Source organism: Mirounga leonina, unplaced genomic scaffold (genome assembly GCF_011800145.1).
Source record: "Mirounga leonina isolate KUSES-001 unplaced genomic scaffold, KU_Mleo_1.0 Mir_54, whole genome shotgun sequence".
Taxonomy (NCBI): domain Eukaryota; kingdom Metazoa; phylum Chordata; class Mammalia; order Carnivora; family Phocidae; genus Mirounga; species Mirounga leonina.
Genome location: NW_023270812.1, coordinates 9,247,691 through 9,274,069, shown reverse-complemented (window position 1 = coordinate 9,274,069; position 26,379 = coordinate 9,247,691). Strand labels below are relative to the sequence as shown.

General features: G+C 45.3%; 1 pseudogene; it reads left to right on the top strand.

Moving 5' to 3' along the window:
• The first annotated feature begins 6,943 nt into the window (after positions 1-6,943).
• LOC118001880 lies at positions 6,944-7,069 on the top strand (annotated as a pseudogene).
• Positions 7,070-26,379: the final 19,310 nt, after the last annotated feature.

Below are 26,379 nucleotides of genomic sequence, written 5' to 3'. Positions count from 1 at the left end.
AGATAGATAGATAGATAGATAGATAGATAGATAGATAGATAGATAGACAGATGAGGCAAGAGAGAGAAGAGATATGAACGTGGCATACCCAGGATTCAGGTGGTAAGATCCTCCCTGCTTGTACCTTATCCTAAGTGCGCTAACTTACCAGTCTCGTTCCTCTTGCTGCCTTAGTTGATTGTAGTAACGTGCGTGACGTGAGCATTACATTCTGCCAGTGACCTCTGGGATAGCTGACCCCAGAGGGTGCTTGGAGGCTGCCATCGTCTGTAGGTGATTGTCCGCGCAACGAGATCTCTGCTGCACCCCTCCCAGAGCCCAGACGGTCTTGTGCTTGAATGCCCCACAGACATTCGGTCTCAGATACCGAGTCTCCCCTAATGGCGGCGCTCCCACTGGCATCTGAGGTTAATTTGCTGAAAGGGAGTTTTAAAAATCTGCATGTGTATTCTTTTTTTTTTTTTTTAAAAGATTTTATTTATTCATTTGAGACACAGAGACACAGAGAGAGAGAGAGAGAGCATGAACAGGGGGAGAGGCAGAGGGAGAGGGAGAAGCAGGCTCCCTGCCAAGCCAGGAGCCAGATGTGGGGCTCGATTCCAGGACCCTGGGATAGTGACCCAAGCCGAAGGCAGACACTTAACCATCTGAGCCACCCAGGCGCCCCTCTGCATGTGTATTCTTTTAAAAAACGTCAGTGGCTTTTATTATTTGGGGGTTAAACATTTTTCTTGGGGCGCCCAGGTGGCTCAGTCGTTAAGCGTCTGCCTTTGGCTCATGATCAGGGTCCTGGGACCGAGTCCGGCATTGGGCTCCCTGCTCAGCGGGGAGTCTGCTTCTCCCTCTCCCTCTGCTGCTCCCTCTGCTTGTGCTCTCTCTCTCTGTCTCTGACAAATAAATAAAATCTTTTTTAAAAAAATAAATAAACATCTTTCATATTAAATTTTACCAATATATGTGCATAGTAGGTAGAGTGCTGATATATTTGACTTAAAGTGTTTTACAATTACAAAGTATAATATTGTTCAACTGCCTTTAGGGATGGGCCTGTGGCCCCAGGGAAATGAGGGAGGCTGCCGGATTGCTTTGGAGAAAGTCTCTTTGGTCTCAAGAAAGACACATGCTCTTTTGTGTTCTGTTGCTGCCCTGGCCAGATCTGACCCACAGAACTGCTTTAGTGGCCAAGCTGAGAAAGAAGCCAGTAACAAGGTGTAATAGAGAAATTATTCACCACACACCTGTGAAAGACAGAGGGACTGATTTTATTGGAGCTACTGCAGTAGAGGAGAGAGACTTTGCATAGGACCGAGCTCCACTCCAAATACAGCAAAGACAACTGGGGAGTTAGAGCCGATGTGCAGAGTGAGGTCAGTGGCTAGAAAACTATTAAGAGGAGCCTGATTAGACATCAAGGGTGAGGGATTCTGGCTAAACTGACGTAGCAGGATTCTTTGCTAACATTGGGCTCAGCAGGCCAAAGGCAGGGTGGCTGGCCAAGTTTGAGTCGCAGTCGAGAAGAGAGCTCAGAGGGGCCTTCTTAAGGTTTGGTCAAGTAGAGAGTCTTTGTGTGAGGATGGTGGTGTGGAGACATCTTTCAATGTGTGTCCCACCTCTGAGATACTGTGATTCTAGCATGCAATTTATGTCTGGCATTCTTGTCATGAGATCATAAATTCCCTTACGATTCTAAATCAGTTTGAATCATGTTGCTGTTGTTATTATTTTGGTTGTTGTTTTGTTTGTTACTTATAGCCAGAAAATCCTAACTGATCAAACACAGCTTGCCACAGAGGAGGCTGTTAGATATAATTTGGGTGAATAAAGAAAGCATCCACACACACGGCATTGGTCGTTGGTGTTTGAAGTTAATTTGCTAAAGAGGATTTTTTTTTATTTTTTAAAAAGGTTTATTTTTTCATTTTAGAGCGAGAGAGAGAAAGCAGGAGGAGGGACAGAGGGAGAGAGAGAATCTCAAGCAGACTCCCCACTGTGCGCAGAGCCCAATACAGGGCTCAATCTTACCACCCTGAGATCATGACTTGAGCTGAAATCAAGAGTCGGGCGCTTAACCAATTGAGCCACCCAGGCACCCCAGCTAAAGAGGATTTTAAAAACTCTGTATGGTTATTCTTTTTAAAAATGTCAATGCTTTTATTTTATTTTTATTAGACCTCTCTTACACTAAATTTTTACCAATATATATGCATAGTAGGTAAAGATTTTACTTGTTTAACGATTACGAAGTATTTTCCAATAACATTGCTTGATCGGATCTGCCTTCCCCCATGAAGTATGCAGCAGGAGTTTTCACTCCCTCTTCAGAGATAATTTATTAAGTGCCTGCTGCACCCCGGCCATGGTGCTTGGTGCTGAGTGTGCCCCACCCCACAGAGCCTGCTCTAGAGCAGATAAATGAGGTTCTCATAATCGGAGGTGGAAGGTGGCATAACTTCATGGGGTGTGATGTTTTGTTAAGACACAGGCATGAGAAGGTTTACTCTACAAATAGTGCAGATGTGAGGACTCCAGACACAGGAAATAGCCCTTCAGTAAAGAAAAACAATTTGGTGTATTCTAGGAACCAAAGAAATGCCACAGATGTGAGTGAGAGAGAGAAATAGTAAATCAAGATGAGGGTGGGGAGGTGGGTAAGGCTATAAGCCATGCAGAGACTTAAGGACCATAAGAATTTAGGGGAAAGAGATCAGTTGGGGGGGTTAGGGGACCATAGCAAACACAGGAAGATCTGGTAGGTGTTGGCATCCCTCCCCATGAAAGATGAGCAGCCGGGCTGAGAAGAAAGCTAGGGGATGGGCTGTCATCATTTGGGCACTGGTCTGACTGCGTTTGCTGGGAATTAGGTGTAAACATTAAGAGAAAGGGGACAGAGGTACATGCCTGGGTTTTTTTGTGTCCAGTAACTGGGTGAACAGTGGCCCTATCTATGGATTGGGTGTCAGGTGCATGTTGGGGGTGGGTTTGCGGGAATCAAAGAGTTTCCTTTCAGACACGTTGAGTTCGAGATGCCTGTGATTCCTGTTGGATATTCACATTTGATAATGGGAGGAAAATCTAGGCCAGGGATGAACATCTGGAGTCCCCAGCATGCAGATGGTCATTGAATTTCAGGGACAGATGAGAAGAAGGCCTTAGGTTCCACACGATGTTTTAGGGATGGGGAAGGGGAGAAGAAGCTCACCAAGAAGACAGAGATGGAGTCACTGTCCACACAGGGAGAGCCAGGGGAGCACCAAATGGAAGAAGCCAGGGGACAAGGGTGTTTCCAGGATGGGGCGTCCTCCAGGGAAGATTAGGGTAGAAGTGTAACAAACTGTGGGTTCGGCATGTTGGGGATGGAAGCTAGCCAGGGGAAAAAAGGAGTGAATGGGAGGTAGAGATGAACACAGAGTGTAGACGAATCCATGGAAGGGCTTGTCGGCGAGGAAAACAGAGAAGGAGGCCCGCAGGACCGGGGAATGACCCTGTCCTGGAGGGAGTCTCACACGGAAACGCAAGGGCGGATCGGACGGTCCTCTGGTGCGTGGGGGTGGCACGCGCAGGCGACCCTGAGGACAGCCAGCATCTCCAAGTCTTCGAGTCCCGCTGATGGTTCCTGAGAATGACCCTCTTATAGAGGAAGAAACTGAGTCTCAGAGATGGAATGACTGTCCACAGTGACGGGGATAGCTGGACTCAGAGGCAGCTAGCTTTCCTGCAGGGGCTTGTCCCACGATGCAGATGCATGGGGCTGCATTACTCGGGATGTTGGCTGAGGGGCATCCTCCCGCCAGTGGTGTGGGGCCCACGGGGGTCCGGCGGGGAGCCTCCTTCACCGCGCCCCCCACGACACCCACTGCCCTGCACGCAAACAGAGGGTGCTGGCCGGCCATTCCCCTTGGGCAGCGCAGCAGGTGGCGCGGGCCAGGCGCCCCCTCCAGGCAGCCAAGCAGGTGGCGCGGGCCGGGCGCCCCCTGGCTGGGCTGCTCTCAGAGGGTGGAATGGAGCAGCTTCTGCCCGTCCTGTGCGGCCCTGATGGGCACCGGGAGACTCTGAAGTAGAAGCTACGGCAGATGGAAAGCCGTTTTCGTTATACGGGATCAGGTGTGGGAAGTTCTCAGCTGGAATCGCTCCAGGATATGACAGCAGAAGAGCAAGGTGAACGCGTTGCCGATCCCCTGTCAATACGTTCGCAGGTGCAGTTACTCTGACTGAATTCTCAGGTACTTTGTACATAAAACCGGGATTAGCGGCGTGTGCGTGTGTGATTTTGGGGTGACCGTTAGAAAAATTCTGAACTTGCGATTTCTGCTTCCCTCCTCCCCTTCTCCCCGCCGCCTCCTCAGGGAAGCTGGGCGTCTGGAAAGCTGCCTGGGCCTCGAATCCGAGTCATTCCCACCCTTCTCTTGGCCCATCCAATTTTTCTAAGCCTGTCGTTGTCCTGACAAGACATTCTAACTAAAAAGGATGATTCCAAATCTTTGTCAAATTAAAAATGTGCAAATTTGAAGCTAAGTCCTATGTATGTCCTGTCCGTTTTGAGGCAGTGGTTCTGTGGGGGACAGAGGAACCAAAGCACACAGGAAGGACGGTGGGGGCCACTATTCTCCGTTCTTACATTGCCATTTGCTGTCTGGGTGTGATTAGCCCCTTGGCTAAGCTTTGGGACGCTGCCTGAGACTTTCCCGAAGGCGGTTGACTCTCCTCAGGCGGTGAGTTTCCAGAGTGGGAGCCTTTCTCCCATGCTACTGGCTCAGCTCTTTCACACTTAGAGAAATCAAGTCGCCGCGAGCTTGCCCAGGTACGTTTGGTTTCCTAGCAGGGCTGTTACGTCACGAACACAACCACCCAGACTGAAACACGATTGGGGTCGGTTTCAACGTAGCACGAAGTAAGAACCATAGGCCGCTCCCCTGGGGGGCCACAGTCATTCTCCGGCGGGAACACAAAATAAGGTCACCCGAGGTGGTATTAGTGACACACATCGGTGCGAAACTCCAACAAAACATTCGGTGTGGTCAACAATGCTTCCGTGTGGCTGGAGTTCGCGTGCTGGGAGTTTGGAATACATAGCTGGGCAGAAGCCTTGGGGGTGTGACTGTCCTGTGAGGGCAACGAATACAGCAACTGTCTCTCCTGGACACACACACGGCCTAGGCAACCACACACAACCATGCCCAGACCCCCCCACTCCCCCCACACACAACTTGGGGCAGTCTGGTTAGGTTCTTCCACATCAAGAAGGGCAATGTGGGAGGAGTTGGGTGCGGGTAGAATGGACCTTGGAGAACTGGCTCCCCCCTGCCAGCAACTCACAGACCTTTCCTGCCCCTTCGTGTGTTTAACTAGAGGATCGTATCGACCTCTGGCCTATTGTGAAGGTCATCTGGTAAGTCTCATCTTCTCTGTCTGCTGAACCTCCCCTCCACTTTCTGGGGAGCCATACTGCTGGGATGTATTTGGCTCAGGAGAGCTAACAGTTCTGCATGGACTCGCCTCCCAGGGCGGGAGGTGTGGTCTGAGAACATCTCAGAGTTCTCCCAGACTCCACGTCCTGTTACGTTTCCCCACACGGTCTGGACTCACTCTTCAAGTCCAGTGAATTCTTTATCATTAACACCAAGCCAGCAGTAGCTAAACATCAATTAGGTGACACCACAGAGAGAATGCTGTGTCTCCTTCCCTCCTGTCCACACCTCTAGACCAGGGTCCCTGCAGTTAGGGGAGCCACATGACCGCTCCTTCCTGATGGACAAGGCCGGGTCCACTGTCCCAGGCCTGGTCTCTGCAATGCCACGCTCGGTCTCTCTTCCCTTCTCTGCCACCTGAGCGCAGAGGACCCAGGGGCCCTGAGGCTCCAGGGAGTGGTGGAGCCACTAGACAGAAGACACCTGGGCCCCAGAATGATGATGTGCCGCCTTCTGTTTCATGACCACCAGATGCAGCAGACACGTCACACCACCCTCTCCAATGTGGTGGCCATACTTTCTGAATCAAATGGAGGATTCATGATCTCACAGAAGTAAATGTGCTAAAATGAACACTGGGAAATCTGGGGCCTAACATTGAAACAGATAGGAATGATATTCTTCTTCTCAGCCCTTATGAATGGAACATAAGCCCGAAGGAGTGTGGAACTGGACGCAGAGCATCAGGAAACACAACAAAGGAGACTGAAAAGCAGTGCATAGCTCCTGCAGTCCCGTCTTCTTTCTGATGTGGCAATTGAACAGTTTGACTCTTGATCGCCGCTTTGGGGTTTGCATTATATTTCACTTTAAAGTGTATTCACTGTATTGTAAATGGATTCTGATTAGGTTGCCCAGCCAGCCCTACAAAGCCACCATCAAGGAGAGGCATGGCGTGGGGCTGCCCCCTTGCTGCTCACACTGTGGCCCTGCACTCACGGAATCAGCATCTCCTGGGAGCTGGTGAGCAATACAGAATCTCTGTTCTCACCCCAGCTCTGTGAACTCAGAATCTGCCATTTTACGAGATACTCAGGGGGTTTGTATGCATGTTAAACTTGAAAATTTAATTTTCTTTTCCCCGTCTCACAACACCTTACAATGTGGTGGTATTGGGCCACCCATTTGATGAACTAAGACATCGAAGCACCGAAAAACCGTTTCTTCCCAAGAGCAAGAGCATGTTCCTGGACTCTGCTATGGAAGTCCATGAGTTTTATATGCTGAAAGGCCTTTGATTTTTATTACGATCTCTGCCATCACCTAGTTGCCTTTTCTCTCTCTGAAGAATTGCGTCTCTGACCCACCTGGTGCCTGGAATGAGTTGATTTGTGTTTCTTTCCATGAGAGCCCAGAACAGCTGGAAACCACAAAGCTGGCCAATGGTGACCTGAAATGTGGCTGCTGTCCCAGCACCTGCCTTAAATGGTTCCCTGTTCCGTTTCTGCAGGTGTGTGGCACTTCCCAGAGTCCACTACAGCTTTGCGCAGGGGCAGGATCGTAGCCAGTGCAGCTGATGCAAGGTGCGATCACTGCTAATTGAAAACAAAGAGCAGATTACCATGGCTCACCTGTGTGTGGGCCAGGAGAGGCTCTTCTCTGTGCTCACTCTCCTGAAGAAAAGGGGATCGGGCCATGCAAACAGGAGCAGATGTCTGCCTTTCAGCTAGCTCTGAAAAGGTATTTAGAGGCTTGTAAAAATGACCAATCATGTGACATGACTAATTTGGGGGAAGCTGGGTGGTTTACTTTTTCCGAGTAAAGATTCTACCCACATTTATGGGAAAACCTAATAGCTGTGTCTCTTAGAACATGTAGACTTCTTTCCTCCACAAAAAGGTGTGAGTCAGCACTTTACCAACCATAATAGTTACGGGCAAGCTTTCAAAGTTTCAGAAAGGCAGTCGATTTTATAATATTGATTCCAAAATTTAGATTTTTTTTCCTTCCCCAAGCTGTTTTAACAGTCAACAAAATTGGTCAGAGGCGCCTGCTAAGCAGCCCAGAAGTATTCTTAAAGATATTTAAGGGTTTCATCTTTTGTTAAAAACAGATGCAGAAGCGAAAGAAAAAAGGAGAAAATAGAAAGTTGGAGAAGGCCTAGCATTTGAGGCTCTTAGATTCAGAGAGCATGTAGGAAGAGGCTCTGGGTAATAGCAATCCCAGAGCAAATATAACCTCGGATATATTTCTGCCTCTTTCCTGAACCCACCTTGATAGTAATATGCCCTATGTGTGTGTGTGGGGGGGTAGTCCCCTTGAGATGCAGAAATCACTGTCACATTCATTACCTCTTTGAATTCTTGCAGTCATCTTGCAAGTGAGGGATCACTGTTCCAAATTTACAGATGAGCAAATGGGCTTCTGTTGGATAAATGGTTTGCCCGTCCAATTGATAAGCAGCAAATTCCAGGTAAGTACTTGTTATTTTAAAAGTATATGGTTTTATGGACTCTGAAAAACAAACAGGGTTCTAGAGGGGAGGGGGGTGGGAGGATGGATTAGCCTGGTGATGGGTATTAAAGAGGGCACGTTCTGCATGGAGTACTGGGTGCTATACGCAAACAATGAATCATGGAACACGACATCAAAAACTAATGATGTAATGTATGGTGACTAACATAACAATAAAATAAATAAAATAAATAAAATAAATAAAATAAATTTAAAAAGATTTTAAATTGTAAAATAGTATTAAAGAAAAAGTCTATTTTTAAATTTTTACATGCTCTTTTTAAAAATTTATAAAACCATATTGTTGGGTAATATTAATTCATTTTTTTAAAGATATTAGTTGTTTATTTGAGAGAAAGAGAGTAAGCAAGCAGGGGGGTGGGGAGTGGCAGAGGGAGAGGGACAAACAGACTCCTGGCCGAGTGGGGAGCCAGACCTGGGGCTCAATCCCAAGAGCCCTGAGATCATGACCTGAGCCGAAGTCAGATGCTTAACGGACTGAGCCACCTGGGTGCTCCTTAATTAATTTGTTACTTTGAAAACTTTTGGGCACCACCACATGCTGGAAGCTGTTCTGGGGAGATAGACTTAAGACATGAACACGCAATCTACCCTGAAATGTGTCCAAGATCCAGAAACAGTAAAAACTGAAACCATCAGATCAGTGAAATCGTATTTAGTAGGAGTTTGTTGTAAACGTAAGTGCAGTTTGCAGCTGGGAGCTTCCAAACCCCAACTGTTATGAACTCGGGGGCATGGTGTTACAGGATGGCTTATGAAATGACAATGAGGAGGTTGTCTAACCTTTACAGTGACCGGTTATTACATGTGGGTTTCCAGGGGGCAGGGAATTGGCTAAAAGCAATGACCTCATACCATATTAGGAAGATGACTGCAGTTTCTTCTGTGATTATCAGAGGCATTTACCAGAAATCCTAGGCTTCAGTTCACAACATAAGCTAGATTTAGTTTTGCTGATGTGGCTTAAAGAGTTTTGTCTGCTTGGGGGATTTTCAAGCTTGGTCTCCATTTTATTTTCTTTTGAGAAGGGTTAAGACCCTGGTGAGGAGACAGGCTTGTAACAAGGGCAGTATCGGCGAACGGTGCTGTCGAGGGCTGTGTAAGAAGTGCGTGAGCCGTGGTCACGTCTACTGGGAGCTGGGCTGCTTCCCACAGATAGAATACAAGGAGACAGCTGCTTATATGTATGCCACATATGTTGTCTTTTCTACTGTGCTTGCTGATTAAACAGCCAAGATCTGACTTGAGTCTCAATGATCTTGGGCGGTAGATATTATTTATATATGTATTTCTAGTTGTGGGCCAAGACGGCAAAGAAGGGACCCAACCTCACTTAGCTAGTAGGTGCTCAGCGATTAGTAGAGGAAGTAATATTCATATTCTGACCTAAAATCCCAAAGTCAAATTTTATTTTGTATTTTTAAGTGTTTATTCATTTCTATTGCAGAAGCAAAGATGTTCATTAAAAGATTCAGAAAAATATAAAGAAGAAAAAACATAATCTCCGATTCCACCGAACAGTATTTTCTTGCATGGTTTTAAAGTTTACATATTTTATTGAGGGGCCACGTGGCTCCCTTGCATTCAGGGAAGCACGATCTAGCCACAAATAACCTGAAGGAAAATCCAGTCTTTTAAGAGCCCCTCTCAGGTCCACACCCCACGACAGTGCTGAGCCTCTCACAAGACCCCAGAGCCTTCCCTCTTTCGTTGCCAACACTTGTTAGATGCTGTTGAGGTGCAGGTGCGGGGTCCCATAAAAACAAGTCAAATATGCAAACTGTGTGCTTGGGCAGGTGTCAAATTCTCCATTTGTCAGTGTCCTCATTTTGGTGTGGGCTCTGCAGACGCCTAGTGAGAAGACATGTGACTAAGGCCGGACACAGCGTGGGGATTCAATACACGTTCTACTCCCGGTTTCCCTTACTCCTCCACTCCAAAAGTATTTCTTGAACAATCCATTGATGAAAAAAATGTAGATCACTGCCCCTCCACCAGATTCTAGTTAGGGTGAAAAGAGATACCGCAAGAGTCAAGTAGTAACACACAAACGTTTGTGATTACCAGAGGAGGCTCCCCGTCCCCCATTCACAGAAGGTCCTGACCTTGTCATCGTCTTGCAGGAATGCACTGAACTCCTGCTCCAATGGAGCAACATTCCAGTATCTTTAACTGGAACTGAAGGTTGTACTGGGTAGAAAAGTGTCCCCGCCAGATTCATGTGCACCTGGAACCTCAGAATGTGAAATTATTTGATACGGGTTTTTATTGATGTAATCAAGTTAAAGCGAGGCCATATTGGATAGGGTGGCTCTCATGACTTAGAAGCAGAGGGAAGTTTGGACACAGACTCACGGAGAGGAGAAGGCCATGTGAAGCCACAGAAACACACATGGAGAACACATGGTACCGCAGACACAGTGATTGGAGTTACACTGTCACAGGCCAAGGCATCCCAATGATTGTTGGCAGCCTCCTCAAGCTGGAAGAGGCAGTGAAGGGTCCTCCCTTGAGACTTCAGAGAGAGCGCGGTTCTGCCAGCATCTTGATTTAGAACTTCTGGCCTCCAGACCCGTGAAAGAGTAGTTACCTGTTGTTATCCGTCACCTGGGCTGTGGCACTTTGTGATGGTGGCCCCTGGGACTTGACACAGAGGTCTTCCGCTGTAGGCTCCACGCATGTCCGCGTCTCTGTCACCCGGATCTCTGCTTGGCCACACTGGTCCTGGAGCACGCCCACTGTTTCACCCCCTCCAGACCTTGTTCACGACGTCCTCTCCATCCGGATGGAATTTCCCTTCCCACGCAGCCACAAAGCTGGCTCTTCGGGGTCATTAGAGGCTCGACCCAAAACCCAGGAGAAGGGCTGAAGAGTAACTATTTCAAAATCAAAACCCTCATTTTTGGTGGATGTGTATCTTTTGTGGGAGATGCTTCACTCAGTTGTTGAAAGCACTTTCTGGTCCCATTCACCATAAATAACCGCGTCGCCCTTCAGCATTGAGCTAGTAGAGAGGTAACAGCCTACACCACCCTTTGACTTACTTGGTAATCAGGAAGTAACAATGCTTAATATTAGATGTTTTATTAGTTTACTTTTTAAAATTTGGGGACAGGGGGTCTTAGTAGGTGTTCTGATACATGTGCTTTTAATTTTTTTCTAAGTGTGGAGCTATTTTAGTAATCTAATGCCATTTGGCAAGCCAGCCTGAAACTCAGTGGCTGAAACCATTAACCATTGGTCTTTGTATGATTCTGCAGCATGGACAGGGCTCAGCTCGGCAGTTCCGCTCATCTCACTTGGTGTTAATCATATGGGCGCAAGACAACTCCACTCAGGTGTCTGGTGCTCCTGCTGATGGCTGTTATAGCTGGCAGCTGGCCACATACCTTTCTCTCTCCATGTGGTCTCTCTAGCCGGGTAGCCATAGCTCTTTCCATGGCGTCAGACATCAGTCACACCTTTGTGAGCAGCTGAAGAAGAGAGTTTGGAGTGCATCCAGCCACTCTGTTGTATTCTTGGCTCGTATGTATCCTACCATCACTAATGGTAGTGAGCATAGTATAAATGACCTTGAACCAAAACTTCACGTCAGCCAGTCTTTGAACCCAGCCTAGACTTTGTGACGTGGTCTAGTTTACTAAGCTAGAGTCACCGTGGCCATTCTCTGGGCTGTGATCAACCCAGAATTGCTTTCTGAGAAAAACCTTGACTCTGTCTTCAGATACTGCCTCAGATCTCCTCCCTGTGAGGGGTAAAGGGCCTTCGAACGGTCCAAGGATGCACCCCATCCTATGGAGTGTCTATGGGCATGGAGTCCATCAGTTCCTCCTGCCAGACTATCAGAGAGCTGTGGGTTTGGGTAGCATTATTTTGACCCAGAATGGAATTTCTTTTACCCAACTGTGCTTCAGTCATTGTGCCTCAAGTCTACATTAAGGGGAGCTATTTTCCATTCAAGTTTTTCTTCATATGCAGATGTTGTCTAGGACACTGTTCACTATATCATGAAGAATCCCCTTTAGATGCCAGAGACCCATATGTCAGGGTTCTGCTGAATTAACCCGTGCTTCCCTGGAACAATTAATTTTTTAAACAATTTGTTTGCATTGTCAACAGGCGACTGATTGCATCTTCCTCTTTGCATTGGCTAGTTGGAAGTACAGAGCCAATTTCAAGTGCTCAGCAACTTAGGGTGGGTATTTTGATCACTGATCTCCCTCCCTTCTTTATCTGACATTTTCTCTCCTATTGTCTCACATCCCCAAACTCTTATTCTTCATTTCTAATGATGTATTTTTTTTCTTTGTCAGTTTACTCTCATAACTTCTGGTCCCGTTTCTAAGACCTGGTAAGTGCTTTGTTATATGTATTCACTGCACCTCAGATGTAAATGACCCCAACTCTCTTGGATGTGCTGTGAAGGATGCTCTTCTGCCAGTTCTCCTCCAGCTTAGTGGCCGAGGAAATTTCTAATGACTTTTCGAGTCTCAGTTCAAAGAGGGTAGATAACCTCTGTGAAGTTTCCCAACACTTCCAGAAGACTTATGTCATTCCTTTCCTGTGCTCTCATGTATTTCATCCCTCCCCTCCCAGCCAGATTTTATTGCGTAACAAATATTGTCGAATGATTGACTGAGTCATCCTTGTGTTTGTTGACCATAGTTGGATGTGATCTATCTCTCACGTAGCTGGGAAGTGTGAATGTTCTTTCTTCACCAATGCAGCTGTTGAGTCTCTTCTTCTGTCCCCGGTGACCCCACCAAGACTGTGCCAGAGAGATCCCAGACTATGTCCACATCTATGTCAACACTACAAATGAAGCCTTGTGTTGACTCGACAAGCCAGTTACGGTTCTGAGATATTTGCTTTGTAGATCCCTAAAGTTGTTAGCCAAATTACGCCCCCAAAAAACATTAAAAAATATATCTTATTTAAAATAGAAATGAATGGCAACTTTCAGTAAAATGCGTCTAGGTTTCTGGTTCAACAAACTGCTCTTGGCTGTGTGGATGCTTTCAGTACAATAATAATTTGATAGCCCCAAGTTTCCAGAGAGCTTTAACAGTTGGTTCCGATCTCCTCACACGTATAAATGCTGAAATGGTAGAATGTGTGAACTTTTAAACTGGTTATTTCTACATGGTATTGAAATATATGATCCCCAGATTACAAAACGTGAGCTGAGACTGTTTACATACCTCCCACATTTAGCATTTCCTTGTGTTCTCATAAAGAATCGGTTTTCAAATGCTGGAGAAGAGATCCAGGAAATTGGAAATATTTACAAAAATTGGAGGTACATATGATTCTCATTATTTTAACTATGGACGTTTTGTTCAGAAAAATCTGTGGAAAAAAGTGCTTGGTAGTTGAAATCTTTAGCATCCACAAATTTATGCATTTATGATTTTAAGAAATATCCGGTTTCACAATACTTCATATTGCCACATGGGTGCTTATTAGTGCCACATGGATGCTTAAGAATGTATATTCTGTGATCAGTCTCTAGAAGGAAGGGGGGAAAACTCCAGATAAATAGCTTAATTTTTGAATAATGGCATTTGTTGGAATTTTTAGTTTGTGTCAAAATGCTGAAAATTTTGTGTATCAAGGGCCTCTAGAAAAGTATATACAATGGCCACGTAGAAAGCCACCATTTTATCATGAGTGATGTCAAGAAATTATGGAAGGGTTTGATTATCTGGTAGACAAGGAACAGAGAGAGCATCTGGGAACCCGAGTTTACCCAAGTTTGATTGCTGACTTTGAGATGCAACAAAGGGATCTTCAGACCCCTTCCTTCTTTGATGATCTGTAGAGTGCCACCTGAGTTCATTTTTATTTTTTATTATTTTTTAAATATTTTATTTATTTATTTGAGAGAGAGAGAGAGAGCACGGGCAGGGTGAGGGGCAGAGGGAGAGGAGAAGCAGACTTCCCGACAGGACACTCAATCCCAGGACCTGAGCCGAAGGCAGACACATCACCGACTGAGCCACCCAGGCGCTCCCCTGAGTTCATTTTTAATTCAGAAAGTTGGGTAGACATTTCCCTAGCTTCAGGGCTGACGCTAGCGGTTCTTGCTTAATAAAGAAAGGTGCAAAACGAGGACAGGCAGCCCCTGGGTCTGTGACATCATCGTCACCTGTGACCCTGGCCACTCAGGCCCTTCCAGTGGGTACGACCAGTCTGACCGTCAGGGTCCAGCAACATTGCCCCGTCCACGCCCGCCGTTGGCCCTCACCTAGCAGGTATCAGTTTGATAAGCCAGTCCCCCTGAATGAAGGGAAGCCTCGTCAGCCTGTGTTAAAATTTGTTTTGAGTTTAAAATGTTACCTAACAGCAGATATTTCTCAATTTCTAGATAAAGACGTAAAAAAAGAAGAAATTTCAAAAGAACTCTGGTTGGGAGATTCTTGGTCAAATTCCTTTCCGGGGACTTATTTATGAACCGTATAATTAATGGCTTTGTTTCCCTTTCTTTGGAGAATAAAATGGAATTGGAAAAAGTATATCCATTCAGGCAGTGAGACCAGGATCTGAGTGTTCTTTCTAAGACAGTAATCCATACACAATGCAACAAGGGAAGAGAATGCATAATGCTGGCAAAATGCTGGTGAGAAGTCTGCCTTTATCCAGAAAGTGGGCTCACTTGCTGCCTGTGCTTCAGCTTAGGGCCCGGAGCTCCCCTCAGCGCGCTCTTCTGCCTCGGGGGAGGCCATGGCCCTGGGTCTCTGACGTGGTGACCCGGAGGTCCCTCGAGAGCTTGTCCATGGCTGTGGAAAAACACCTCTCCAGTGTCCCTGGGCCACTTCAGGTGGCCGAGTTCATCATCGCTTGAGTAGGGGGCAGAAAACAGAGCAGGCAAGACATGAATATTGAATGAGCATCCTGTCACTTCCCTCCATCAGGGTGCAGGGGAGAGTTCAATGTTCGAATGTTGGCCAAATGACAGAGTTGGCTGTGCAGAGCCGTGCGCCGCAAAGCAAACCACGACAGCCTGAAGGAAATTTACCAGATCGAATTCCAGTTGGATTAGACCAACCACTCAGAGAAACGGCACATGGGAAGTAGAGAACGCAGGTAAGATGATTATGTTTCATACCAGACAAAGGTATCGCATAAACAAACAAATGAACAACCCCCCCCCCCACCCCGCCCCGACAAACCACGGGCAAACAGAAAACTTGCTATTTTATCCAATGCCGGGCAAACATGAATAGTGATATATTCACTATTGGGATACCCTGAGTTGGTTGCATCATATTCTAGCTACGACAGTGGCTTTCCCTAGTCTTTGCTTGGCCCCAGCAATTACTTTACAGTATATAAATAGCTGGTGTGTGTGTGCTCAAGCATCACACTTCCTTTGTTCCCCTAAATTGTCAACACTATGTTTTGATCACCATAAACTCTCGATGAGGTGACGACAAAAATTGGTTCTCAGAAGATACACCTTTTCTTCAGTGGTGACATGCTTATTTACATTGTTTATGTTTATATGTCAGCAAGTTATTTTGATCTCAGTGTTTAACCATAAACAAACATGGATAAAAACCTTACATATGTTCCCCGATTGGATTTTGCTTTTATTATTATTTTTTATATTCCTGTCAATCGTAGGGCGTACTCTGTCTTTCAACAGGAATTCATTATTCTAACAAAACTCATACAAGGTAAATTCCCCTTCAAGTCAAGCATCTTGTTAAAACATGTCTTCTGGAAACTTGTATAGGCCATACAGTCTTTAAACCGACCAATGTCGTGAAGACAAGGGGAGTCCAAGGAGATGTACAGTAAAAGAAGGTAAACAGACAAGATGACACAGTGCGGCATGGGGACCCGGGATCATAGCCCAAGCCACAGTGTGATTTGCTTGTTTGTTTCTCTATATAGAACCATTTGTGGAACACTTGGCAAAATTTTAAAAAGGTCTGTCGTTAGATGTTAGTACCGTGGTACCCATTATTACTCTTTACCGGTGACTCAACAGGTTCAGGTAATCCTGAGACCCTGGTAAATCAAGGGGAAGGCTAGGTCACCAGGGCAATTCCTGGGGTCCTGCTTGAAAGATCTATCACACAAGGCTCCCAGTGGGGCGTGTAGGGTGTGGCTCCCACAAAGGGGGGCATTTCAATCATGAAGTAGCTCTACTTTAAATTCTAATAATGGCATATTTGACATTGACATTTTCCAGGGGCTCATGGACCATAAATTTATAAATCCTGTGGTCGTTTATCACATGCAATCTTGACAGACCAGGTATGGCCTGCTAAGAGCATTCTATAGGTGAGGACTCTCTGTTACCTTTCTGCTCATAAACCTCATGAGGAAGTCTGATGAGCATGTTTCCAGGGAAATTTGACTAGGTCATTTCCTTCTTTTTTCCTTGTCTCCTCTGGGTCCTCCAGAGAGAGAATGCATTACAGAGCCCAGCTAACCCTTTCCCTCGCTAGACCCACAACATCCTCTAGTCTGTCGACACTGTCTTGTTTTTATGTCTGTTTTCTTAGCATCTGGCATATATACATATGTATATATGTATACACATATATACACACCTATTTTGTGTATATGTATTTTTTGTGTATATATATACATATTTTTGTGTATATATATTATATAATATATATATTGTGTATATATATATTATATTATATATATATCAGTTACCTATTGTATACTGGTGAGAGAAAACATTTATCCTGAAAACCACCCACTTCAATGTTGCTTTTCACGTTAATAACAGATTCAGTTTGAACCATCCTTAGTGTGCTTACTATAGCAGATGCAAATGTAACGGGTGATGCAGGAAACGTTGACAACCCCTCTGGGATCTTGATCAAACAGAGTTTCAAAAGCTGCAGCTCTCATCAAAGCACGGGAGAAGGAAGAATTCCATGCAGGTTTAGGAAAGAACAGTTTTCCCGACTAAAGACTGATTCACCTAAGGACATTAGTGTGTTTTTATCTACATTTAAATATTTGGTTTATGTCTCTATGACGTCGCAGGCTGCCTTTTATCTTGAAACGTTCTGTAGGAGGCTGTTGGTTCTACTGGTTGGGAGCCCTTTAGAGGAGGGGCTGGGGCACCATTTTTATCACCCGAAATGCCTTTCAGATAGAGGCAGCTAATCCATATCTGCACAAGTGACTTAACTCAGCATCAAGTTTCCCAATCTCTCCTCTCTTCTAAGCTCTAGTATTTAAAATTTCCTCTCTGTTTAATTCTTATTTCATATGGGTGAAGCATAGAGAGTGGGGTCCTGTTAAGAGTTCTAATTAGGCCAGGTTGGGTTCTGCCTACACAGAAACAGATTCTTGGAAGGAATGTTTATTTAATAAACAAGGGAGCTCTGGGAACATAATTTAGTTAGGCTGACTAGTAGATTAGTATCGTTCTTCCTTCCAAGATGCATGTGAGTGTTTGTAGGTTTAAAAAATGTTCTAACACAATATTTCTCGTGTTTTTAGCCTATCAGCTTACAGAGTGAGGCCGTGGGGACAGCAGGCCTACCAGGACCACGCCGTCTGGACATCTGACGTGGCGCTCCACTGTCCGCTCAGCCCGTGGGCCTGCCACGCCCCTCAGGAGCCAGAGCCCCAGCTGTCTGGCAGAGCCCTGGTTTCCCACCACTCGAGGGAACCATGTTGGGTCCTCCATGGAGTAGTCACCGCTGTGCCTTGCTTTGTCTCTGCTCGCCCTGTTCCTCCTGCTCCCTCCCAGCTCTCTCCATCTGTTCACTGGCTCCTGGTTTCCACCGACTGCTCTCTTCCTGTGCTCTGGGTTCTGCTTCTGCCCAGTGCCTTTCTCTGCCCCATATATATGTTCCCCAAGAAAAGACCTCAGTGGAGACCCCTTTGGATCTTTTGGCCCTGGGCCCCCTGGTAGAGGCCTAACTTTGATTTAGGCACCAATCCTTGGTCTGCTGAGTTGTGGCAGGAAGACGGATTGCCCGGTATAAAGCACGGTTTAGCAAACAACTTTCAGAGTTTTTAATAACACTGCCAATCACTTGCGACTAAAGATGGGGCCCCCTTCTCTGCAACCTGGCTCCAGGTGGGCTGTTCGAACTAAAGAAGGCTAGGACCCAATTCTGCCTTGCATGGATTTATTAACAGGCCGACCAAGGCCAACACACGGCAGGGTTTTATGGTCTCAGTGAAATCCTTTCTACGTGTCCTTGGGTACAAGGGGTGAACTCAAAAGTCTCCCCTGCCAGGGCTGGTCTTCTTGGATGGGGGCAGGCAGCCATTGCCCTCAGTCCCTGTCAGGTGGCGAGCTCCAGACCTAGAGCCCTGCTCCAAAGGTATGAGATATAACCAGATTGTAATACCTCTCTACAAGGGCAGCAGAACCAGTAAAACTTTCTTATTCAATTGAATTTTTTGAAAACCATTTATTTCACCAAGGAAAATTTGTTAACTAAAGAAATTTCTGTGGCAGATTTATGTAACAATTCCTCAAAATCTTGCTGCAGCCGGCTTGCAGTGTTGATTTCTGATTAGCTAATTACTAGCAAAGTATCCTCAGGCTTTAGATGAACAGGAACTTCTAGGCATATACATTTAGCACTCTTGATTCTGAAGGAGTTAAAAGTTTGCTATGGGTGGTGATCTGTGTGTCAGCTGAAATATCTGTAGCTGCTTCGAACATCCTTAAGAAAACGGAGGGGTGGTAGGCACTTTGAGAACTTCCATCCCACACGATCCCATCCAAGACAGAAATGAAATCAGCAAGATGTGGCTGCTTGCTCCACTCCAAGTGTGGAAGAATAGATGCATTAATAACACAGGAAAGAATGGCCTGGCATCAAGTAATTCATAAATCTACCTTCTTCTTCGTCCATTTGAAAATAAGAAGCTGGTTTACATGGGTTTTTTGCCCTAATTTTTAAAGTTCCTCAAGCATTGCGGGCAGTTTTCCATCCATTTTGTACAAAAGTGTTTTCCACATCTTTGGAAATAGTTGGTTCAGGCCAACAGCCTCAAACTCATTTGCATCAAGAATTTTAAGATTCCTTCTCCTATCTTAATTTTGTCTCCTTGTTCTTCTTATTTCTTTTTTTACCCAAAGATAATTCTGGGTAGAGACGCACCGATCAGAAACAAAGTCCCAAGGGACCTCTAACACAAACGTCACGCACACATGTTTAGAGGCATGATCCCAGAGCCAAAGGTTTTGTCTCAAAAATGGTCGTGGTCTGCTCAGGCTGCTATGACAAGTAGCCCGGACTCGCGGCTTATAAACAACAGACATTTTTTTCTCTGAGATCAGGGTGCCAGTATGGTCAAGTTCTGCTGAGAGACCTCTTCTGGGATGCAGACTGCTGACTTCTCTCTGTGTCCTCACATGGCTGGAAGCGGGGAGGAAGCTCTCTGGGGTCTCTTTTACGAGGGCACTAATCCCATTCGTGAGCGAACCCCTCTCATGAGCTGAGCACCCGCAGAGGGCCCCACCTCCTGATTCCATCAGCTTGGAATTAGGATTCCAACATAGGAATTTGGAGAGGACACAAGCATCCCATAGCAAAGATGAAACCATTCTGATATGGGGTGGGGGGAGACAGAGGGCTGAAAAGTTATTCGTAGAGAGACAAATATTTAAAAGGAGTGGTGTTCTTAATTTGGGGAATGTTCTCTTCCCAAGGACCAGAGAGTGGCTCAGCTGCCCCTGAGTGTGCGTTGCCCTCCAAAGGAGGGGGACACATGTAAGCAAGACCCTGAACGGATCCTGGGCTCTCCTATAGCACATGAGGTTACGGAAGCCAGAAGGTAAGTTCTGTCCCCTGGCCAGGGTGGAACAGAACAAAACCTTGTTGGGGTTTTCCTTCGGATCATGGCAATGATGGATTCACGTCTATTGTTTCAATTGGTTATTTCTAACAGCTGAAGCTTAGGATGCTAAAGCAATTTGGGGTTCGAGTGGAGGCGAAAAGGCAACTATTTAGAGTGAGACAAGGTAGGTAGATTTCACTAGGGCTTCTGGCCAGGAGGGAGGCAGTGATGCCAGGTGCCTAAACTTGATCAGTTTGCTCCAGCCCCACAGTCAGTGTGACTCTCACAGGGCATGTGAGGAAGAGGGTGGTGTGTGGGAGGAAGAGAAACAGCTCTCTGCAGGCAGTTATCCTGAAGAACGGGCTTCCTGGCTCCCTTAACCAGAGCCTTTGAGATTGTTTTCACCGTACTTTTAACTGGCCCCCAATACACTGATATAAATATAACATTTAAAGAACATCTTTTTCCTCACCAAGACTCTAAGGCCCAGGTGGTTGTATTGATTAGTTCTATTCAACTTGCAGGAAACAATTTGTTTCTACTTTATAATAAGTTATTCCCCCTTCATATAAAAAATTGTGCTTTTCATTTTATAGGTAGATAAGGACAGTTCAAGAGAAGACAATTGTAGGCATCGTTTATTTTGAACAGAGGTGTAAATATTTTAAGTGAGATATGGTTCAGAAAATCCAATAGTATGTTTTAAAAAAAGATGTGATCAATAAGACTTATTCATGAATGCGAGGTGGTTTGCCACAGGAAACACATCACTGGAATTCTTCACATTAACTAAGATTCAAGTATACGATGCATGAGTACCTGAATCGATGCAGAAAACATTCTTGGTAAATTCAACACGTATGGGGAAAAACACTAACAAATTAGAAACAGAAAGGAATTTCTTCAACTTGCTACAGTTATATCCTCCGACAATTAGAGCATACTCCACCCTTACTCAGGACATTCTGATATGTCCTCTACAATTGTGAGCAAGGTGAAGATGCGCATCATATCATCACTGTTGTTATTCAACATTTGTATTTAAGCTGCTGAGCATTGCTAGAAAGAAAGCAAAAGGAGTAAGGATTGGAAGGACATAAGAACTGTTGTTACTTACAGATGACATAATCATCTACCCACTCCCCCCCGCCAAATCCAACTGTTAAAACTGGTAAGAGAATCCACCACCGTTTTCAGAGACAAGAACTTATGAAATGTTAGCATCTCTCAGCAATGACAATACTAACTGGAAAATATAACCCAACTACTATTCAATCTAGTTGTGAGAAACTCTAGAGTATAGAGGAGTTAATCATCAATGCACGGGAATGCCATGTGGGAAACTGTGTGATATCCCTCACAGCGAAACCTAGTAGATTGGCAAAACTAAAGATACGATGAATAGTGTCAAGTTTGGTGGAACAGGAATATAGGAAACCCATACGTAGACAGGTGCAGCCATTCTGAAGAGCGACCTGGCAATATTAGTCAAATTAATATATATTTGTTACATTCTCACATGGGCTCAGCATGGGACACATATGAGGATGTTTACTGTGGTGTATTTTTGTGGGAGGAATTTGGAATTTGGAGACAGTGATGGATGAATGTGGTAGACATAGCCCTGGTGTAGAAGGCGTTAGTTAGAAGCAAAATGAATAGAGCTTAAAAACGTCATGCTCAGTGAATAAGAAAAGAAACAAACTAGGAGTTACAGCCCAGTGTCACACATGTAACTTAAAATATGTGCACATGTGTGCTCACACCCACACACACATCTCAAATGATTCTCGTTTCATGAGAAGACATTACAAGCAAAAGAATACTATGGGACCTGTTAAAAATATTTACAACTGATATAAATTCATACATAAATCCGGAAATGAGACACATACTTCCCTTTCATCTGTTACTGAACTGTGCCCCTTGTTCAACTGCTTTTCAGGTGGCAGATTGTGATGCAGAGTATTAGTTTCTCGACAAATCACTAATAAATTTCCCATCGCTTTGTTGATTTGCCAGAACTCGTGGAAGCGCTCTTTCTTGTTAGGACATCTCTGGTTGGATGGTTTTCCTGTCTGTGCCATGATATGATGTGGGAACTGCTTCAGACTCTTCCAAGGACTTGAAGGGAAGGGATATGGGGAATGGAGAGGAAAGGGAAAAATAAACAAGTTCATTAGTAAGTAAATAAACGAAACACGAAAAGGGCTTTGCATAGGTAGTGATGATATTGTGCCAAGGATTTAAGATTGGGATCAACTCAACGTTTTATCCTTGATCTCCCAAACAGAAACTTTAAGAAATTGCTGTCCATGATTCATAGGTATTTAATTAAAAGAAATGCCAACCTTCTCCACACACAGACTTTACAGGAATGTTCATGGCAGTTTTGCCTAAAATAGCCAAAACCTAGGGGAAAAGCCCCAAATGTTAATCAACAGGTGAATGGATATAAAACAGTGGTTTCCATACAATGGAAAGCTACAGTAATAAAAAGCTACAGACACATGCAAAACTGAAGAATCTTAAAGAAAAACTCACCCTGACCGAAAGCCAGACAGGAGACTGCTTGTGAATGATTTCATTTGGATAACATTCTAGAAGGGAAATCTAACCTATGATGGTCTAAAGCACGTCCACAGTTGCCTGGTTGCAGGTGATGAGGCCATGTAGCTCTGTGACATCTGGGTGATGGAAGGACTGATCATTTCCATTGATGGCAGCCCCACAGGTGTAGACACCAAATGCCACCAATGCCAGGTTAGAAATACTCCTCCTATAGTCATCTGTTATAATCCAGGCAGATCCTGAGATATTGGGAAACGTGATAGCATGAAGAAAAATGCAGACTGTCGATATCCTGTGTCAATCCCTGACTTAATGATATATTTTTAAAAGATTTTATTTATTTATTTGACAGAGAGAGACGCAGAGAAAGAGGAAACACAAGCAGGGGGAGTGGGAGAGGGAGAAGCAGGCTTCCTGCGGAGCAGGGAGCCCGATGTGGGACTTGATCCCAGGACCCTGGGATCATGACCTGAGACGAAGGCAGACGCTTAACAACGGAGCCACCCAGGAGCCCCAAGTTAATGATATTTTTAAATGTTAATTGTATTTAATAATGCAATTAGACGGCAAGAATACCTCCATGTGTCAGACATTCCCAGGACTCATGCGTATCAGAGGTTGAGGTGCCAACTTGGCAGCATTTTCCAGGAAACTCATAACCAGATTGCATTGACATTGGAGATAAAAATCTATTCCTTTTAACTGCATCAACATCTTTAAATATTTGAGGTCAGCTATTATGTTTCCTGTTTTCTTCTTGAAGCTGAACATCACCAATAACTGCAGTTTTCCCAATAAACAATGATTTTGTTATTCACCACCCTCCCTCCAGGATTCTGGTGGCTCACAGCTGGATTTACACAAGTTTGCCGAAGTCCTTCTAAAAGTGCCTGCAGATCCTTCTGCAGTTCTGAGTGGCACGGTCACATCAGGATTAACATCTCCCTTTCTTCTAGAACTTCTTCTAAAGATTTTATTTATTTGTTTGGGAAAGAGAGAGGAAGGGGGAGGAGTAGAGACAGAGGGAGAAACAGAGTCTCAAGCAGACTCCCCACTGAGCATGGAGCCTGATGCAGGGCTCGATCCCAGGACCCTGAGATCATGACCTGGGCTGAAACCAAGAGTCAGATGCTTAACCGACTGAGCCACCCAAGCGCCCCCCCCCCTTTTTAAAAAGATTTTATTTACTGATAGAACCTCTTTTAATGTAACTGAAGAGCACATGCACTTGGGTATTTTTTTAAGATTTTATTTATTTATTTTGAGAGAGAGAGCATGAACAAGGAGGGGGGCTGAGGGAGAGAGAGAAACAGGCTCCCCTGGGAGCAGAGAGCCCAGTGAATGTGGGGCTGGATCCCAGGACCCTGGGACCACACCTGAACTGAAGGCAGACGCTTAACTGACTGAGCCACCCAGGCGCCCCCTCACTTGGGGTTTTGGTCAGTGAATTATGCCACACATTCCCTTGGAAGTTTAGAGTTTCTGAATCCTAAACTTCTGAAATAACCTGCTGTTCAATGGTGCTTTTCTGGTGCAGAATTCAAATGCAAGACTTGATGTGATACTTATTAAGTTTCATGTTTGGAATGTAGACTAATATTTCAGACTGCTGAGGTTTTTACTTTTTGTTTTACTTGGGTTTTAATCTAACCTACACATTTACTATCCATGAGAACTCTCCATCTTGAGTGAGTGTGACAAGCAGACCATTTGCTTTCCAGATTTGTTTCTAAGCCGGCACTGAAGGTCTGTGGCACTCCACTGGAGACCCCCGTCCACGTGGCCTGTTCTGCTCACCAGTACTCTGAACTAGTGGTGGAGCCCGTCTTCACGGTCAACCCGCCTACATAGAAATGGTTTCCATTAATAAACAAGAATAGTGCATTAAAAATAACACCTGTCCGAAGAGGGGAATTTCATGACTGTTAGTGTAATTTTTGTTCTGCCTTAATGGACTTTGCTTTCCATGGAAGTGTGTGTCTGAAATTGTAATGAGAAAATGTGACTCCGGTAAGCTTTCACGGACCCCCATCTTTCCTGACAAAGCCAGGTGAAGATGTACAAGCAAGATTCGGGTGGGGAGGAGCTGCTGGAAACCACCGTCCAAGGCCAGTTTCTGGGGCCCACGTGTGAGCAGAAGGAGCCGTAAGCAGGAGGCACATTCGTCCTGGTTTGAGATGAGGGGGAGGGAGGGGGTTTGCTGCTCTGAACCCTCCAGAACCTCATCAGCGTTGTTCACATTCATGCTCTAGGAGGGAATGAGTGTGAGCGCATCGCGGCGTGCACTTTATTTGAAGGACTGGAGCAGGAGGAAGAGAGGCTGATCAAAGCCAGGGCCTTTAAAGGAATGAAGATTTGGTGTGAGTGTCCTCCAGAGTATGTGCAAGGGTGAGCGCAGAGTTACGTCGGGAAGAGAAGAGGACAGGAAAGCCAGGGGAGATACTAATTTTACTTCCCGTTGAAGAATTGGTCAGTAAATACCTGTAAGATTCCGAGAACAGGGCGAGGACAGGGGAAAACCAGGGCAGCTGAGGGATGGGTTGCGTGGCGGGGACTTGTCAGCCAGACCAGGGGCAGGAGAATTCACAGGAGCGCTGGGGACACAAGGGGCCGAGTCTGGCCAGTCAGTAGTGTGGCTCCCCACCTGCTGGCCTCACCTTTTCCTTACCCCGTTTATGTATTTGGAGACTTAGACACTCATATCCTATAATTAAATTCGATTGTCAACACAGCAGGAGGAATTTCAGATTCAAGTAAATGCTAGCATAAGAGAACATTGCCTATTTAGATCATGCATCGTGCTAGTTTTGTTCTTTCCACCCAATGATACTCCGAACTACCATGAGTTTCACTGTGTGATTTTTCTGTTTGGTTTATTTGTACACCACAGTGACAAAGAGATGTACTGCTTAATAAGCCAAGGCAACTACTGGTCTTCACACACACCGAAGAACAAAAGATAAATTCCCAGACCTTAGCGTGCAGGTAAAGAGAAGCGAGAAGTCACTTGTCATGCCTTTGCCTACCGCCCTGCCCTGTTTGACGGTTCCTTCTGCAAGGATTCTCATCCAGCTTTCCGAGATAAAATGTAAAACCTTAAAGGAATGGGTTCAGACATTAAAAAAGTTAACACTGTCTTGAGAAAGAAATGGATAATGAAAAGCGTCATCAGTTGTAACAATTCACACTTAATTCCTATATTTTTTATTGACATAGTCACAGGCTGAGAATAACATGACCAAAGAGTCTCGGAAAGCCACCCATTCCCTTGTTGAAAAAAGCATAGGAGATGAATTTGAATACTGAGAAGCAAAAGTTAGCTGATAAAACGAAATGGAAAAGACAGAAACATGTGGGAGGCAGGCTCCGCGCGAGCTACTTCCAGACTGGGCTCTGCCAACTGACGTCAGCCCTCCGCGAGCCTCCCCCAGATCTCGCAGACCAGCTGGGCTGCCCAACTGTGCAGGCTGTGGATTGGTGTTAAAATATTTGGATATGGTCATGGAGAGTGAATAGACTCTTAGAATCACAGACTGTTTTCATTGCTAGCAGAAGCCTTGGAGATAAAATCCCTATAAGAAAGGATATTCTCCTGAATTCATTTTTGTCAGTTACATAAATCAGACAAATTCATAATTTCAAGTCAGATTTGAACTTAGTAATAAGATTGATGGATTAAAACCTTTTGAAAATCAAATTATGTTGTGTGTTCCTATTTTTGGGCTTAAGAATGTGACATTCCAGTATGTGCATGAGAATCATGTTTTTAAAAATGGGGGTAGGGGCGCCTGGGTGGCTCAGACGGTTGGGCGTCTGCCTTCAGCTCAGGTCATGATCTCAGGGTCCTGGGATCGAGTCCCGCATCGGGCTCCCTGCTCCTTGGGAGCCTGCTTCTCCCTCTGCCTTTCTCTCTCGCTCTGTCTCTCATGAATAAAAAAAAAAGGGGGGGGTAAGTTCTGGAGAAAAGGCAAATCAAAACTCAGTCCCCCAGGGTCTCTCCATCACCACTGATGCCTTCTACAAATACTTACTGAGCCCCTACTGTGGGCCAGACCGGGTTTTACCCACCTGGAATACAGCCGTGAGT